Below are 16,281 nucleotides of genomic sequence, written 5' to 3' on the forward strand. Positions count from 1 at the left end.
TGGGAGTGGGTACATATTCATGCACTAAATGTTTCAACCATATGCATTGATACTCTTATATATTTATCTTGAAAAAAAATAATAGAAAAAAAAGAAGAAAAATAAAATAAATGTATAAAAGAAAAAATATAATAAAATAAAAAGAAAAAAAGCAATAAAAAGGGACAAAAATGCCCCAAAGTAAAGTAATAATAACAATGCATATGGAATGTGAATTAAAGAGAATGCATGAGTGTGTGAAAAAAAAGGGGAAATCATGGGTAGCTAGGTGATGTATTCGAATTGTATAGGTTGTTATATGTGTTTGGTGAGAGCTTAGGTTAATCAAAGATTCAAATTTCAAGCTCACTTGGCCATATGCATCCTTACCTTCACCCTAGACCCATTACAACCTATGAATAAGTCCTCATGATAAATGTATGCATGCATTGAATAATTGTTGATTGTTAGATGAAAAACAAATCTTGGAAAGCATGATTACAAAAGAATTGACTGAATCAACCCTATACACTTGAGCGACTATAGCGGATACACTTCCGGTGAGGGTTCGATGCTCAATTCCTTATTCCCAACTTTCATGAGCTTTCTTCTTGCAAGTCTATTTGAATTTCATTCTGATATTTGAATTAGTAAGATTCATGAATCATCATATTACTTAGCCCTACATGTTCATATACGTTCTTAGAGAATTGATTTACTTTTTAACCAAGTAGGTAGAATCATTTTGCATTTAGTTGCATGCATGTAGATAGGTGCATATAGTTTATTTGCATTGAATAAATGTTCATACCCCATTTCTTGTCTTTCTTGGTTTAGCATGAGGACATGCTTAGTTTAAGTGTGGGGAGGTTTGATAAACCCCAATTTTGTGATTTATCTTGTGTTAAATTCGGGGAATTTTATCAACTTTTTTCACATTTATTCAATGAAATAGCATGGTTTTGTAAATCTCTCCTAATTTGTAGTTAAGAGTAAAAACATGCTTTTTAGGCCTTTAAATTGCTAATTTTAATTTATTTTAATTCCATTCGATGCCTTGATATGTTTGTTAAGTGATTTTAGAATTAGAAGGCAAAGATTGGGTTGAAGGAATGAAGAAAAAGCATGCAAAAATGGAAAATTCATGAAGAAATTAAGATTTGCTGAACCCAAGGCCACGCGCACGCGTCACCCATGCGTACTGATGAGCGGATAATTTATACGCTTTTTGGCATTGTTTTTAGGTAGTTTTTAGTAAGTTCAAGCTACTTTTAGAGATATTTTCATTAGTTTTTATGTTAAATTCACATTTCTAGACTTTACTATGAGTTTGTATGTTTTTCTGTGATTTCAGGTAAATTCTGACTGAAATTGAGGGATCTGAGCAAAACTCTGAAAAAAGGCTGACAAAAGGACTGCTGATGCTGTTGGAATCTGACCTCCCTGCACTCGAAATGGATTTTCTGGAGCTACAGAACTCCAATTGGCGCGCTCTCAACGGCGTTGGAAAGTAGACATCCAGGGCTTTCCATCAATATATAATAGTCTATACTTTATTCGGAAATTGACGACGTAACTTGGCGTTGAACGCCAAGTTCTTGCTGCTGTCTAGAGTTAAACGCCAGAAAAACGTCATGATCCGGAGTTGAACGCCCAAAACACGTTATAACTTGGAGTTCAACTCCAAGAAAAGCCTCAGCTTGTGGATAGATCAAGCTCAGCCCAAGCATACACCAAGTGGGCCCTGGAAGTGGATTTATGCATCAATTACTTACTCATGTAAACCCTAGGAGCTAGTTTATTATAAATAGAACTTTTTACTATCATAATCTCATCCTGGATCCTGGATTGTATTTTGAATCCTGTGATCACGTTTAGGGGGCTGGCCATTTGGCCATGCCTGAACCTTTCACTTATGTATTTTCAACGGTGGAGTTTCTGCACACCATAGATTAAGGGTGTGGAGCTCTGCTGTACCTCAAGTATTAATGCAATTCTATTTTATTCCATTCAATTCTATCTTATTCTTATTCCAAGATATTCATTCGCACCCAAGAACATGATGAATGTGATGATTATATGACCCTCATTATCATTCTCACTTATGAACGCGCGTGATTGACAACCACTTCCGTTCTACATGCAACAGAGCTTGAATGTGTATCTCTTAGATTCCCCAACAGAATCTTCGTGGTATAAGCTAGATAGATGGCAGCATTTATGAGGATCCAGAAAGTCTCACCTTGTCTGTGGTATTCCGAGTAGGATCCTGGGAATCCGGAAAGTCTAACCTTGTCTGTGGTATTCCGAGTAGGATTCCGGTAATGAATGACTGTGACGTGCTTCAGACTCGCAAGTGCTGGGCGTTAGTGACAGACGCAAAAGAATCAAGGGATTCTATTCCAGTAGGCGCGAGAACCAACCAGTGATTAGCCGTGCTGTGACAGAGCGCGTGAGCGTAGTTTTCACTGCGAGGATGGGATGTAGCCTTCGGCCAGGTGATGCCTCCAGACGATTAGCCATGCGAGTGACAGCCGCAGAGGACCATTTTCCCGAGAGGATTGAAAGTAGCCATCGTCGAACGGTGAACCCCTATACACAGCTTGCCATGGAAAGGAGTAAGAAGGATTGAGTTGAAGCAGGAGGATAGCAGGCGTCCCTGAGCATACAGTATCTCCATTCGCTTATCTGAAATCCCCACTCATGAATCTGCATAAGTATTCTATCCCTTTTATTTCTTCTCTTTTATTATTAATTTTCGAAACCATAAACAATTTTAATCTGCCTAAATGAGATTTACAAGGTGACCATAGCTTGCTTCATACCAACAATCTCTGTGGGATCGACCCTTACTCACGTAAGGTTTATTACTTGGACGACCCAGTACACTTGCTGGTTAGTTGAACGGAGTTGTGTTCACTCGTGCCAATTTCAAATTCCATAATTTTACAAGGAGTGCAACTTAAAGAATAAGGATCACAATTTCGTCCACCAAGTTTTTGGCGCCGTTGCCGGGGATTGTTCGAGTATGGACAACTGACGGTTCATCTTGTTGCTCAGATTAGGTAATTTTCTTTTCAAAATCTTTTTCAAAATTTTTCTTTTCTTTTTCGTTTTTCCAAAAATATTTTCGAAAACAAAAATTAATAAAAATCCAAAAAAATTAGAAAATCATAAAAATAAAAAATATTTTGTGTTTCTTGTTTGAGTCTTGAGTCAATTTTTAAGTTTGGTGTCAATTGCATGCTTTAAAAATTTTTTTTTGCATTTTTCGAAATTCCATGCATTCATAGTGTTCTTCATGATCATCAAGTTGTTCTTGACAAGTCTTCTTGTTTGATCTTGATGACTTCTTGTTTTGTGTTGTTTGTTGTTTTTCATATGCATTTTTCGTTTGTTAGAGTCCATGCATTAAAGATTTCTAAGTTTGGTGTCTTGCATGTTTTCTTTGCATAAAAAATTTTTCAAAATTATGTTCTTGATGTTCATCATGATCTTCAAAGTGTTCTTGGTGTTCATCTTGACATTCATAGTGTTCTTGCATGCATCTTGTGTTTTGATCCAAAATGTTCATGTTTTGGGTCATTTTTGTGTTTTTCTCTCTCATAATTAAAAAATTCAAAAAAATAAAAAAATATATCTTTTCCTTATTTTTCTCATAATTTTCAAAAATTTGAGTTGACTTAGTCAAAAATTTTCAAAATTAATTGTTTCTTACAAGTCAAGTCAAATTTTCAATTTTAAAAATCTTATCTTTTCAAAATCTTTTTCAAAAATCATATCTTTCTCATTTTTTTTATATTTCTCGAAAATTTCAAAATTATTTTTCAAAATATTTTCAAAATCTTTTTCTTATCTTTCTATCATTTTTTCGAAAATATGCTAACAATTAATGTGATTGATTCAAAAATTTGAAGTTTGTTACTTTCTTGTTAAGAAAGGTTCAATCTTTAATTTCTAGAATCTTATCTTGTAGTTTCTTGTTAGTTAAGTCATTTTAAAAATTAAATCTTTTTCAAAATATCTTTTTCTTAAAATTTTTATCTTATCTTTTTATCTTATATTTTTCAAAATTTGATTTCAAAATATCTTATTATCTTCTTATCTTTTTAAATTTTGATTTCAAATCTTTTTCAGTCAACCAACTAACTTCTTGTTTGTTTCTTATCTTTTTCAAAACCACCTAACTACTTTTCCCTCTCTAATTTTCGAAAATATCTCATCCCTTTTTCAAAAATTCTTTTTAATTAACTAATTGTTTCATGTTTTAATGTTAATTACATTTTATCTCTAATTTTCGAAAATCACTAACCCCTTTTTAAAATTATTTTCGAAATTCTCTTTCTCTTTTCTTCTTCTATTTAATTATTTGTTTACTAACACTTCTCTTCACCTCTCTTCATCCATAAATCCGAATCCATTCTTCATTCTTCTACCCCTTCTTTTTCTACTAACATAAAGGAATCTCTATACTGTGACATAGAGGATTCCTCTTCTTTTCTTGTTTTCTTCTCTTTCATATGAGCAGGAACAAGGATAAAGGCACTCTTGTTGAAATTGATCCAGAACCTGAAAGGACTCTGAAGAGAAAATTAAGAGAAGCTAAATTACAACAATCCAGAAACAACCTTTCAGAAATTTTCGAACAAGAGAAGGAGATGGCAGCCAAAAATAATAATAATAATGCAAGGAGAATGCTTGGTGACTTCACAAAGCCAACGTCCAAGTTTGATGGAAGAAGCATCTCCATTCCTGCCATTGGAGCCAACAACTTTGAGCTGAAACCTCAGCTAGTTGCTTTAATGCAACAAAACTGTAAGTTTTATGGACTTCCATCTGAAGATCCCTATCAGTTCTTAACTGAGTTCTTGCAGATCTGTGAGACTGTAAAGACGAATGGAGTTGATCCTGAAGTCTACAGACTCATGCTTTTCCCTTTTGCTGTAAGAGACAGAGCTAGAATATGGTTGGATTCACAACCCAAGGATAGCCTGGACTCATGGGATAAGCTGGTCACTGCCTTCTTGGATAAATTCTTTCCTCCTCAAAAGCTGAGCAAGCTGAGAGTGGATGTTCAAACCTTCAAACAAAAAGATGGTGAATCCCTCTATGAAGCTTGGGAAAGATACAAGCAGCTGACCAAAAGATGTCCATCTGACATGTTTTCAGAATGGACCATATTGGATATATTCTATTATGGTCTCTCTGAATTTTCGAAAATGTCATTGGACCATTCTGCAGGTGGATCCATTCACCTGAAGAAAACGCCTGAAGAGGCTCAAGAACTCATTGACATGGTTGTAAACAACCAATTCATGTACACTTCTGAGAGGAATTCCGTGAACAATGGGATACCTCAAAAGAAAGGAGTTCTTGAAATTGATACTCTGAATGCCATATTGGCTCAGAACAAAGTGTTGACTCAATAGGTCAACATGATCTCTCAAAATCTGAATGGATTGCAACATGCATCCAACAGTACTAGAGAGGCAGCTTCTGAAGAAGCATATGATCCTGAGAACCCTGCCATGACAGAGGTTAATTACATGGGTGAACCTTATGGAAACACCTATAACTCATCATGGAGAAATCATCCAAATTTCTCATGGAAGGATCAACAAAAACCTCAACAAGGTTTTAACAATGGTGGACGTAATAGGCTGGGCAATAGCAAGCCATATCCATCATCTTCTCAGCAACAGACAGAGAATTCTGAACAAAACACTTCTAATTTAGCCAATGTAGTCTCTGATCTGTCAAAGGCCACTTTCAGTTTCATGAGTGAAACAAGATCCTCCATTAGAAATCTGGAGGCACAAGTGGGCCAGCTGAGTAAGAAAGTCATTGAAACTCCTCCCAGTATTCTCCCAAGCAATACAGAAGAGAATCCAAAAGGAGAGTGCAAGGCCATTGACATAGTCAATATGGCCGAATGCACAAAGGAGGAAGAGGACGAAAATCCTAGTGAGGAAGACCTCCTGGGACGTCCCTCAAGCAAGAAGGAGTTTCCTATTAAGGATCCAAAGGAATCTGAGGCTCATATAGAGACCATAGAGATTCCATTGAATCTCCTTCTGCCATTCATGAGCTCTGAAGACTATTCATCCTCTGAAGAGGATGAAGATGTAACTGGAGAGCAAGTTGCTCAATATTTAGGAGCTATCATGAAGCTGAATGCCAAGTTATTTGGTAATGAGACTTGGGAAAGTGAACCTCCCTTGCTCATTAATGAACTGGATACTTGGATTCAGAAAATTCTACCTCAAAAGAAACAAGATCCTGGCAAGTTCTTAATACCTTGTACCATAGGCACCATGATCTTTGAAAAAGCTCTGTGTGATCTGGGGTCAGGGATAAATCTTATGCCACTCTCTGTAATGGAGAAGCTGGGGATCATTGAGGTACAGCCTGCCTTGTTCTCATTACAATTGGCAGACAAGTCATTGAGACAAGCTTATGGATTAGTAGAGGACGTGCTAGTAAAGGTTGAAGGCCTTTACATCCCTGCTGAATTCATAATCTTAGACACTAGGAAGGAAGAGGATGATTGGATCATCCTTGGAAGACCTTTCCAAGCCACAGCAGGAGCTGTGATAGTTGTCAGCAGAGGTGAATTAGTCCTTCAATTGAATGGGGACTATCTTGTGTTTAAGGCACATGGCCATCCCTCTGTGACAAAAGAGAGTAAGCATGAAGAGCTTCTCTCAGTTCAGAGTCAAGAAGAGCCCCCACAGTCAAACTCTAAGTTTGGTGTTGGGAGGCCACAACCAAACTCTAAGTTTGGTGTCAAGATCCCATATCCAAACTCTAAGTTTGGTGTTGGCAACTATACAACATTGACCTGATCACCTTGTGGCTCCATGAGAGCCACTGTCAAGCTATTGACATTAAAGAAGCGCTTGTTGGGAGGCAACCCAATTTTATTTATCTAATTTCTATTTTATACTATTTTATTGTTATTTTGTGTATTATTAGGTACATGATCATAAGGAGTCACGAAAAAATCATAAAAATTAAAAACAGAATCAAAAACAGCAGAAGAAAAAATTTTCACCCTGGAGGACGCACAGGCTGGCGTTCAACGCCAGTAAGGTGCATTTGGCCGGCGTTCAACGCCAGAACAGAGCACCATTCTGGCGCTGAACGCCAGAAACAAGCAACATCCTGGCGCTGAACGCTAGGAATGTGCCCAGAGAAGAAAAGCTGGCGCTGAACGCCAGTAACAAGCATGAAACTGGCGTTCAACGCCAGAAACATGCTTTACATGGGCGTTGAACGCCCAGAATGTGCACCAATGGGCGTTTAAACGCCAGAATGGTGTGCCAAGGCACTTTACATGCCTATTTGGTGCAGGGATGGAATTCCTTGACACCTCAGGACCTGTGGACCTCACAGGATCCCCACCTACCTCGCCCTCTCTCTATCCATTCATGGTCATCCCTTCTGTTGTTCATTCACCACTCACTCTTTCCCACCCAATCCCACCCATATAGCCGAATCCATCTTCCCTCACTCTCCTCTATTTTCTTCTTCTTCTTCTTCTTCTCTTCTTTTTTCTCTTGCTCGAGGGCGAGCAATATTTTAAGTTTGGTGTGGTAAAAGCATAAGCTTTTTTTTGCCTTTCCATTACCATTAATGGCACCTAAGGCCAAAGAAACCTCAAAGGGAAGACAAAAGCTTCCACCTCTGAGTCTTGGGAGATAGAAAGACTCATATAAAGCCGTCATAGCTCAGTGGTAGAACATGTGGCTGCAAATCAAGAGATCCCTGAGATACCTCAGGGGATAAGTTGTCCTCCACACAAATATTGGAAGCAACTAAGGGTGGAACATCATGAGCACTCCATCATTCTCCAAGAAATAAGAGAAGATCAAAGAGCAATGAGGGAGGAGCAACAAAGGCAAGGAAGGGACATAGAAGAGCTTAAGAACATCATTGGTCCTTCAAGAAGAAGACGCCACTAAAGGTGGATTCATTCCTTGTTCTTTATTTCTTTCTGCTTTTCGGTTTTTAATATTGTGTTTATCTATGTTTTGTGTCTTTATTTCATGATCATTAGTATGTAACCATGCCTTAAAGCTATGAATAAATTCCATTAATCCTTCACCTCTCTTAAAAGAAAAATGTTTTAATTCAAAAGAACAAGAAGTACATGAATTTCGAATTTATCCTTGAATTTAATTTAATTATATTGATGTGGTGACAATACTTTTTGTTTTCTGAATGAATGCTTGAACAGTGCATATGTCTTTTGATCTTGTTGTTTCTGAATGTTAAAATTGTTGGCTCTTGAAAGAATGATGAACAAAGAGAAATGTTATTGAGGATCTGAAAAATCATGAAATTGATTCTTGAAGCAAGAAAAAGCAGTGAAAAAGAAAGCTTGTGAAAAAAAAATATTTGAAAAAAATGGCGAAAAAAATATAGAAAAAGAAAAAGAAGGAGCAGTAGAAAAAGCCAATAGCCCTTAAAACCAAAAGGCAAGGGTAAAAAGGATCCAAGGCTTTGAGCATCAATGGATAGGAGGGCCCAAGGAAATTAAATCCAGGCCTAAGCGGCTAAATCAAGCTGTCCCTAACCATGTGCTTGTGTCATGAAGGTCCAAGAGAAAAACTTGAGACTGAGTGGTTAAAGTCGTGATCCAAAGCAAAAAGAGTGTGCTTAAGAGCTCTGGACACCACTAACTGGGGACTCTAGCAAAGCTGAGTCACAATCTGAAAAGGTTCACCCAGTTATGTGTCTGTGGCATTTATGTATCCGGTGGTAATACTGGAAAACAAAGTGCTTAGGGCCACGGCCAAGACTCACAAGTAGCTGTGTTCAAGAATCAACATGCTTAACTAGGAAAGTCAATAACACTATCCGAAATTCTAAGTTCCTAGAGAAGCCAATCACTCAGAACTTCAAAGGAAAAAGTGAGATGCCAAAACTGTTCAGAAGCAAAAAGCTACAAGTCCCGCTCATCTAATTATAATTAATATTCATTGATATTCTAAAATTTATAGTATTTTCTCTTCTTTTTATCCTATTTGAGTTTCAGTTGCTTGGGGACAAGCAACAATTTAAGTTTGGTGTTGTGATGAGCGGATAATTTATACGCTTTTTGGCATTGTTTTTAGGTAGTTTTTAGTAAGTTCAAGCTACTTTTAGGGATGTTTTCATTAGTTTTTATGTTAAATTCACATTTCTGGACTTTACTATGAGTTTGTATGTTTTTCTGTGATTTCAGGTAAATTCTGACTGAAATTGAGGGATCTGAGCAAAACTCTGAAAAAAGGCTGACAAAAGGACTGCTGATGCTGTTGGAATCTGACCTCCCTGCACTCGAAATAGATTTTCTGGAGCTACAGAATTTCAATTGGCGCGCTCTCAACGGCATTGGAAAGTACACATCCAGGGCTTTCCAGCAATATATAATAGTCCATACTTTATTCGGAAATTGACGACGTAACTTGGCGTTGAACGCCAAGTACATGCTGCTGTCTGGAGTTAAACGCCAGAAAAACGTCATGATCCGGAGTTGAACGCCCAAAACACGTTATAACTTGGAGTTCAACTCCAAGAAAAGCCTCAGCTCGTGGATAGATCAAGCTCAGCCCAAGCATACACCAAGTGGGCCCCGGAAGTGGATTTATGCATCAATTACTTACTCATGTAAACCCTAGGAGCTAGTTTATTATAAATAGAACTTTTTACTATCATAATCTCATCCTGGATCCTGGATTGTATTTTGAATCCTGTGATCACGTTTAGGGGGCTGGCCATTCGGCCATGCCTGAACCTTTCACTTATGTATTTTCAACGGTGGAGTTTCTGCACACCATAGATTAAGGGTGTGGAGCTCTGCTGTACCTCAAGTATTAATGCAATTCTATTTTATTCCATTCAATTCTATCTTATTCTTATTCCAAGATATTCATTCGCACCCAAGAACATGATGAATGTGATGATTATATGACCCTCATTATCATTCTCACTTATGAACGTGCGTGATTGACAACCACTTCCATTCTACATGCAACAGAGCTTGAATGTGTATCTCTTAGATTCCCCAACAGAATCTTCGTGGTATAAGCTAGATAGATGGCGGCATTTATGAGGATCCGGAAAGTCTCACCTTGTCTGTGGTATTCCGAGTAGGATCCTAGGAATCCGGAAAGTCTAACCTTGTCTGTGGTATTCCGAGTAGGATTCCGGTAATGAATGACTGTGACGTGCTTCAGACTCGCAAGTGCTGGGCGTTAGTGACAGACGCAAAAGAATCAAGGGATTCTATTCCAGTAGGCGCGAGAACCAACCAGTGATTAGCCGTGCTGTGACAGAGCGCGTGAGCGTAGTTTTCACTGCGAGGATGGGATGTAGCCTTCGGCCAGGTGATGCCTCCAGACGATTAGCCATGCGAGTGACAGTCGCAGAGGACCATTTTCCCGAGAGGATTGAAAGTAGCCATCGTCGAACGGTGAACCCCTATACACAGCTTGCCATGGAAAGGAGTAAGAAGGATTGAGTTGAAGCAGGAGGATAGCAGGCGTCCCTGAGCATACAGTATCTCCATTCGCTTATCTGAAATCCCCACTCATGAATATGCATAAGTATTCTATCCCTTTTATTTCTTCTCTTTTATTATTAATTTTCGAAACCATAAACAATTTTAATCTGCCTAAATGAGATTTACAAGGTGACCATAGCTTGCTTCATACCAACAATCTCTGTGGGATCGACCCTTACTCACGTAAGGTTTATTACTTGGACGACCCAGTACACTTGCTGGTTAGTTGAACGGAGTTGTGTTCACTCGTGCCAATTTCAAATTCCATAATTTTACAAGGAGTGCAACTTAAAGAATAAGGATCACAATTTCGTCCACCACGTACGCGTGAGAAGGAGATTCGCTAGTGACACGCACGCGTCACCCGCGCGTACGCGTGAAGAGGAATTTTGCCAATGACACGTATGCGTGACAAGCGGCACGTATCCTCACTAAAGGCAATATGTTGGGGGCAATTTCTGAGCTCAAGGAGGTCCAAATCCAACTCATTTATGATGCTTTTGAACCCAAGGATTGCAAGGGAATTGGGGGGGGGGGACTAGTCATAGTATAGTTTTTCATCATGTTTTAGGTTAGAATTCTAGAGAGAGAAGCTCTCTCTTCTCTCTAGAATCTAGGGTAGTTTAGGTTAAATTTTCTTAGATCCAAATTTTAATTCTTGTTTCATTTTAGTTTTCCTTTACTTTTATTTGTTCTAGCACTTTGGTTTATCTACTTCTCTTGTTAATTTCTCATTTTGCTCTCTTTTATGTTTATGAACCCTTGTTGGTTTTAATTTTCTTTTAATGCAATTTATTGTTTCCATGCAGTTTTATGTTTATCTTCATTGCTATTGTTGAATTCTCGCTTATGTTAGCTATGTGTTTCATTAATTCTTGCAATTTATGATGTTTACTTTTGTTGCACTCTACGTGTTTGATAAAATGGTTTCACTAGTTTTAGAGTAGTTTTTATAATCTTGGTCTAGGCTAAGGGAATTGAGTGACTTTGAGTCATTGCGTCTCATTGAATTGGTGATTTGAGAATCCTTAGTGGTCAATTTGATAACCATTAACGCTATTCTACTACTAAGTCAATTAGAAGCTAGGTTAGGACTTATGGTTTCATGTTAATCAAGCCTATTTAACATACTTCAAGCGTTGAAGTAGACTTTTGACGTACTTCAAGCGTTGAAGTAGACTTGATGGGTTGGTCCCTCATAATTGTCAATATATGGTTTGTAGACAAGGATAGTGATTTCAATTTTCATGCCTTAGCCAAGAGTCCTTTTCCTTTTCTTTATTAGTTAATTGTTATTTACTTTCTTGTTATTTACTTTTCTTGTCAATCATCAAATCAAACCCCCGTTGTTCCTTTGTAGCCAATAATTAATCACTTCTTTGTAATTCCTTGTGAGACGATCCGAGGTTTGAATACTTCGGTTTATTTTTGTTGGGGTTTGTACTTGTGACAACCAATATTAAAATTTGATTGAGAGTTATTAGTTGGTTTGGAACTATGCTTACAGCGAAGTTCTTTTTCTATTGAGAAATTCAAGACCAACGATAAATTCTTCACATCAGCATCCTCCCCCGTTGCCTTGTTATGCGCTGCTCGATCGCTCCCTCTTCCCTCTCTCTGGTTTATTTTTCCCGCTTCTCTTTTTGTCCCAATTTAATTTTGTTTGAATTTTGCTGCTCTGAATTTCACCCCAAATCTGCTAGGGGTGAATTAACTGCATTGGTGGCCCTCATGTGTATAACTAGGCATAGATACAATTATTGTAAAAATGTACAAAATGATAATGAATGATAGTATTCTCTGCTTTACTCTCAATTTACAATTCATCTTCTAACTGCTGAGAATGTACTAATTTGTGATGAAGTTTCTTTCTGTTCTTTTATTTCATTTCAAATAATTCATAGTTGTTAAAAACCTTTATACTGGATGTCAATAACTTACTCTGTAGTGTCATTTTTTTCAACTTCATTCATAGGACTTCATAAATTCTCAAGGGAAGAGATTAAAGTGTAATGTGAGGTATTATGCCAGTTTTGATGGTATCTTTTCTGAGGTATCAATTTCTTTTACTAAAAGAAATCTAAGCCCTGCCTCTGCTTTGCCAGCAGATATTGTTGGGATTGGTGACTCATGGCTTACATTTGCCATTAAAAAAAGCTATAATTGAGCCAATAAAGGATGTAGAAGATCAGGATTGGTTTAAAGGATTAGATGAGAAATAGAAGGTAACAATAAATATTCTGTTTCTTATTAAATCACGATGTGTTACTCTTGACTACTTGTGCAAAGTTATTCTTTAAAAGGCGATTTTTTTTGTTTTCTGAGCTTATTATAGTTGAAATAATGATTCTGCAATCATAAAGAAACATTTTTGAGTACCTTTATTCCAGAAGTAAATCTCTTGAAAGTATAGTTTTATGTTTCTCTTACAAAATTTTAGGTATATCTATGCAGGAACTGTGAGGGAGAAATTGATCCCAAAGGTGACATATGGGCGACTCTATATAGATGGGGCTGTATGGTAATAGCATACAAGGCAAATAAATTTCAAAAGCATAAGTTGGCACCTATATAGGTGAGTTGTCATTTAATAGACCCGTTAAAACTCTTTAAAGGTATTTATGGGCTTACATAAACTTCAATTACATGACTGGGAAGATCTGTAACGGCCTGATCATGTAGGGATAAATTTTCTCTGATAATTTTAAAAATTTCTTTTTCAATTTCTATAGTTTTTTCCCTGATTTGTAATGAGCAAGCAAATGAGGATTAATGGAAGTTAATTTATTTAAGGATGGATGACTCTTGTCTGCTTTATGGTGTTTTCTATGTCTTAATAGGCAATGGGATTGATTGGCTTTTATTGATAGAAATAAATAAAGATTCATTATTTGTTTATTTTTTAATTTATATTTTTTTAAAGAAAAAGAAAAAGAACTTGCCTTCTCTTCAATTTATGTGAGGGTAAATTGTTTGTTTCTCCCCTAAAGTAGTATGTGCCCGGAAGTAAAAAAAATGAAAGATAATTCCTTGCCAATAATTTATTCTTTTCCATAGGATAGGTATTGTCTCTTGAAGCAAATGTTGATGAGTTAAAGGATAGATGCTAGAAGTTGTTCAAAAGATATAAGAGGTTAATGTAAGTTCTTTATGGTATTCCTATATTAGATCTACTATTGTGTTAATCAATTATTACCATTGTTATGCAAAAATAGTCTGCCCGAGATTTCAAAGCTACAACTTTATACATGAGTGTTTTTTTTTTTTGCATATAAAGAAGAAATATGAGCTTTTTCTCCTCTGCTCATGATTGGTTCAATTGAATTTCTATCAATCATATGCAAAAAAATTAAATGTTTTATTGCATTTGTGGGTGTATAATTTGTGTTTTATTTTAATAATTCTTTTTGAGCAAATTTCTTATCCTACTCTCAGTTATCCTTGCTCATCTCTTTGTGAATAAATATGCATATATGTAATATGAATTTTTTTATTGTAAATTTGGTTAATGATGTATCAACTATGTTTAACTATAGTGACATCAATTTTAAGAAAATTTAACTTGGCTTTTGATTTTAAGTTTTTATGTAGTTTAATTTAGTAAACTGCTAGATCGTTCAGAATAATGACTTATTGTTTGGTCTTCTAAGTGAAAGGTTACTACTGAATGATTATGGTATCTAAAATACGTGGTTTATCCCATCAGACTATTTTGTAATTGCAAATTAGAAAGTTGTTAATTTTTTATTTGTATCTCCTCAAAACAACTTTGGCGGAAGTATATAATGGAAAAATTGGCTTTGTTGATTCGTTAGAAATATTTGGCAGTGGCCTGGATGACCCTGGTAGTGTGTCAATTGGAGGTTGTTAAAAATCATTATTTTACATTTATTATGTCTTAAAGGTTCATGTTCTGTATTCTATATAAGTGCTATATTTTTGTAGGGGTAAGTATTATAGAATCTATTTGCTTTCTGTGTTATCTCTTTTTCAAGACAGGTCATATTTAGATTTGTTATTACATTACATGAGATAACTACTTTTAAAGAGCTTCTTCGTTTGCAGGTAAGCCATTGAACATAATGCTACACCTTTTTTAGAGATGTCATGTAGAGATCAAAACTTTCCTTATGCTAGGTTTGTTTTATCATGAATGCAACGATTTCAGGTATTTTATTTACTAGCTTAGATCTATTTAGGGGGTTGTGTGTATGTGTGTGTGTGTGTGTATATATATATATATATATATATATATATATATATATATATATATCTTTTAAATATCAAAGCAAAAACTTGCCATATACATTTAATCATAGTAAGTGTGCCAGGATGATAAGTTGGTTTGTTGTAGTGAAGTATCCATTTACTGATGGTAGCAAAGATCTTTTCATGAATGTAGTAGTGGTAAAATGGTTATGTTACTTTGTTTTGTGTGAGATGTGTCATGCCAAAAGCAGGCCTCACTTGAAGATATAAAAAAATAAATGAAATTTTCTCTAAAAATTTGGAAAATAAATGAAACTTAAATGTTTACATAAAGACAAAATGTTTTGAAGGTTCAAGAAGTGTTTTGTTTGAAAAATAAACTAAAGTAGAGATTTGAGAATTCATTCTTTGTTTAAGTGTATTATCTCAGGATATAATCTCTGTATGCAGACTTGTCGTTCATGTATTATCTTAATAACAATAAATGCTCTGCTTGCCGAACACATTATTCCAGTCGCCATTCTTTGAGTGTTGATCTGAAATATGATGTCCTTATTGGTAAGAAGTATGAGAAAGAGGTATGAGTTGACCTATGTTTACTATGTAATTTGACCATGTGAAAAAATTGACTATTGCTACTATTGTGTTCTCTGCTTCCTGTACAACTAAATTATTTTCTTCTATTGGTGTTATCAATTATTTTTCTTTTTTCAAATATACAAAATTATGGTTTTATCTATTTAGTCCTCTTTTATACACATATCTTAAGTTTAATCAATTATGACGTAAAAAAAATAAGTTATAATAAAGAAAAATGGTACAATATATTTTAGTCCATCAATTATTTTTTTAAAATTTAGTGTAGAAGATTGCAGCGGGTTGAAAACTGCTGAATTTTAAAAAAAAACACCTATCAGAATTAGCAAAGGAAATAGCGGCGGTTTAAAACCACTGCTAAATCAACTAACCCTATATATTGATTTTGCGGCGGTTGTGCCAGAGGTTCATAAAAATCACCACAAAATCAAATTGCCATGCCTTAAACTACAACGGTTATAGAACCGCTGGTATGTCATTTTGCAGCAATTTAATTCCCTAGAAAAAACTGCCGCTATTTTCCAATTTTCGAGTAATAAAATACTTATGTCTAGTTTTTAAAGTAGTTTGAAAGTTTCATTATTAGAACGAGTGTACAATGGATATTCTTTCATCAACCCTTCTTAGACTAAGCTTTGACACAAATTGGATCACAATCTAACCTAAGAATATTAGATATAAATATTATTTCCTCAAATCTTGTTAGGTTTACGAAATTACTTAGATTAACTCATCACTAACCTAAGAATTTTAGATATTATTCTTTATACAATTATTCTCAAGACCAGCAATGACTCGAATTGAATGCCCTACTAATCTAATAACTTTATATATTCAACCGATCTTTTTAAAGAAGACTCGGAATAGATATCCCACCAATCTAGGAACTTTATATATTTTTTTCTTAAACCTTCCTAAAACTAAAAATCACTATTGAATTAGTTTAC

This window comes from Arachis stenosperma, chromosome 5, assembly GCF_014773155.1.
Source record: "Arachis stenosperma cultivar V10309 chromosome 5, arast.V10309.gnm1.PFL2, whole genome shotgun sequence".
Taxonomy (NCBI): Eukaryota; Viridiplantae; Streptophyta; class Magnoliopsida; order Fabales; family Fabaceae; genus Arachis; species Arachis stenosperma.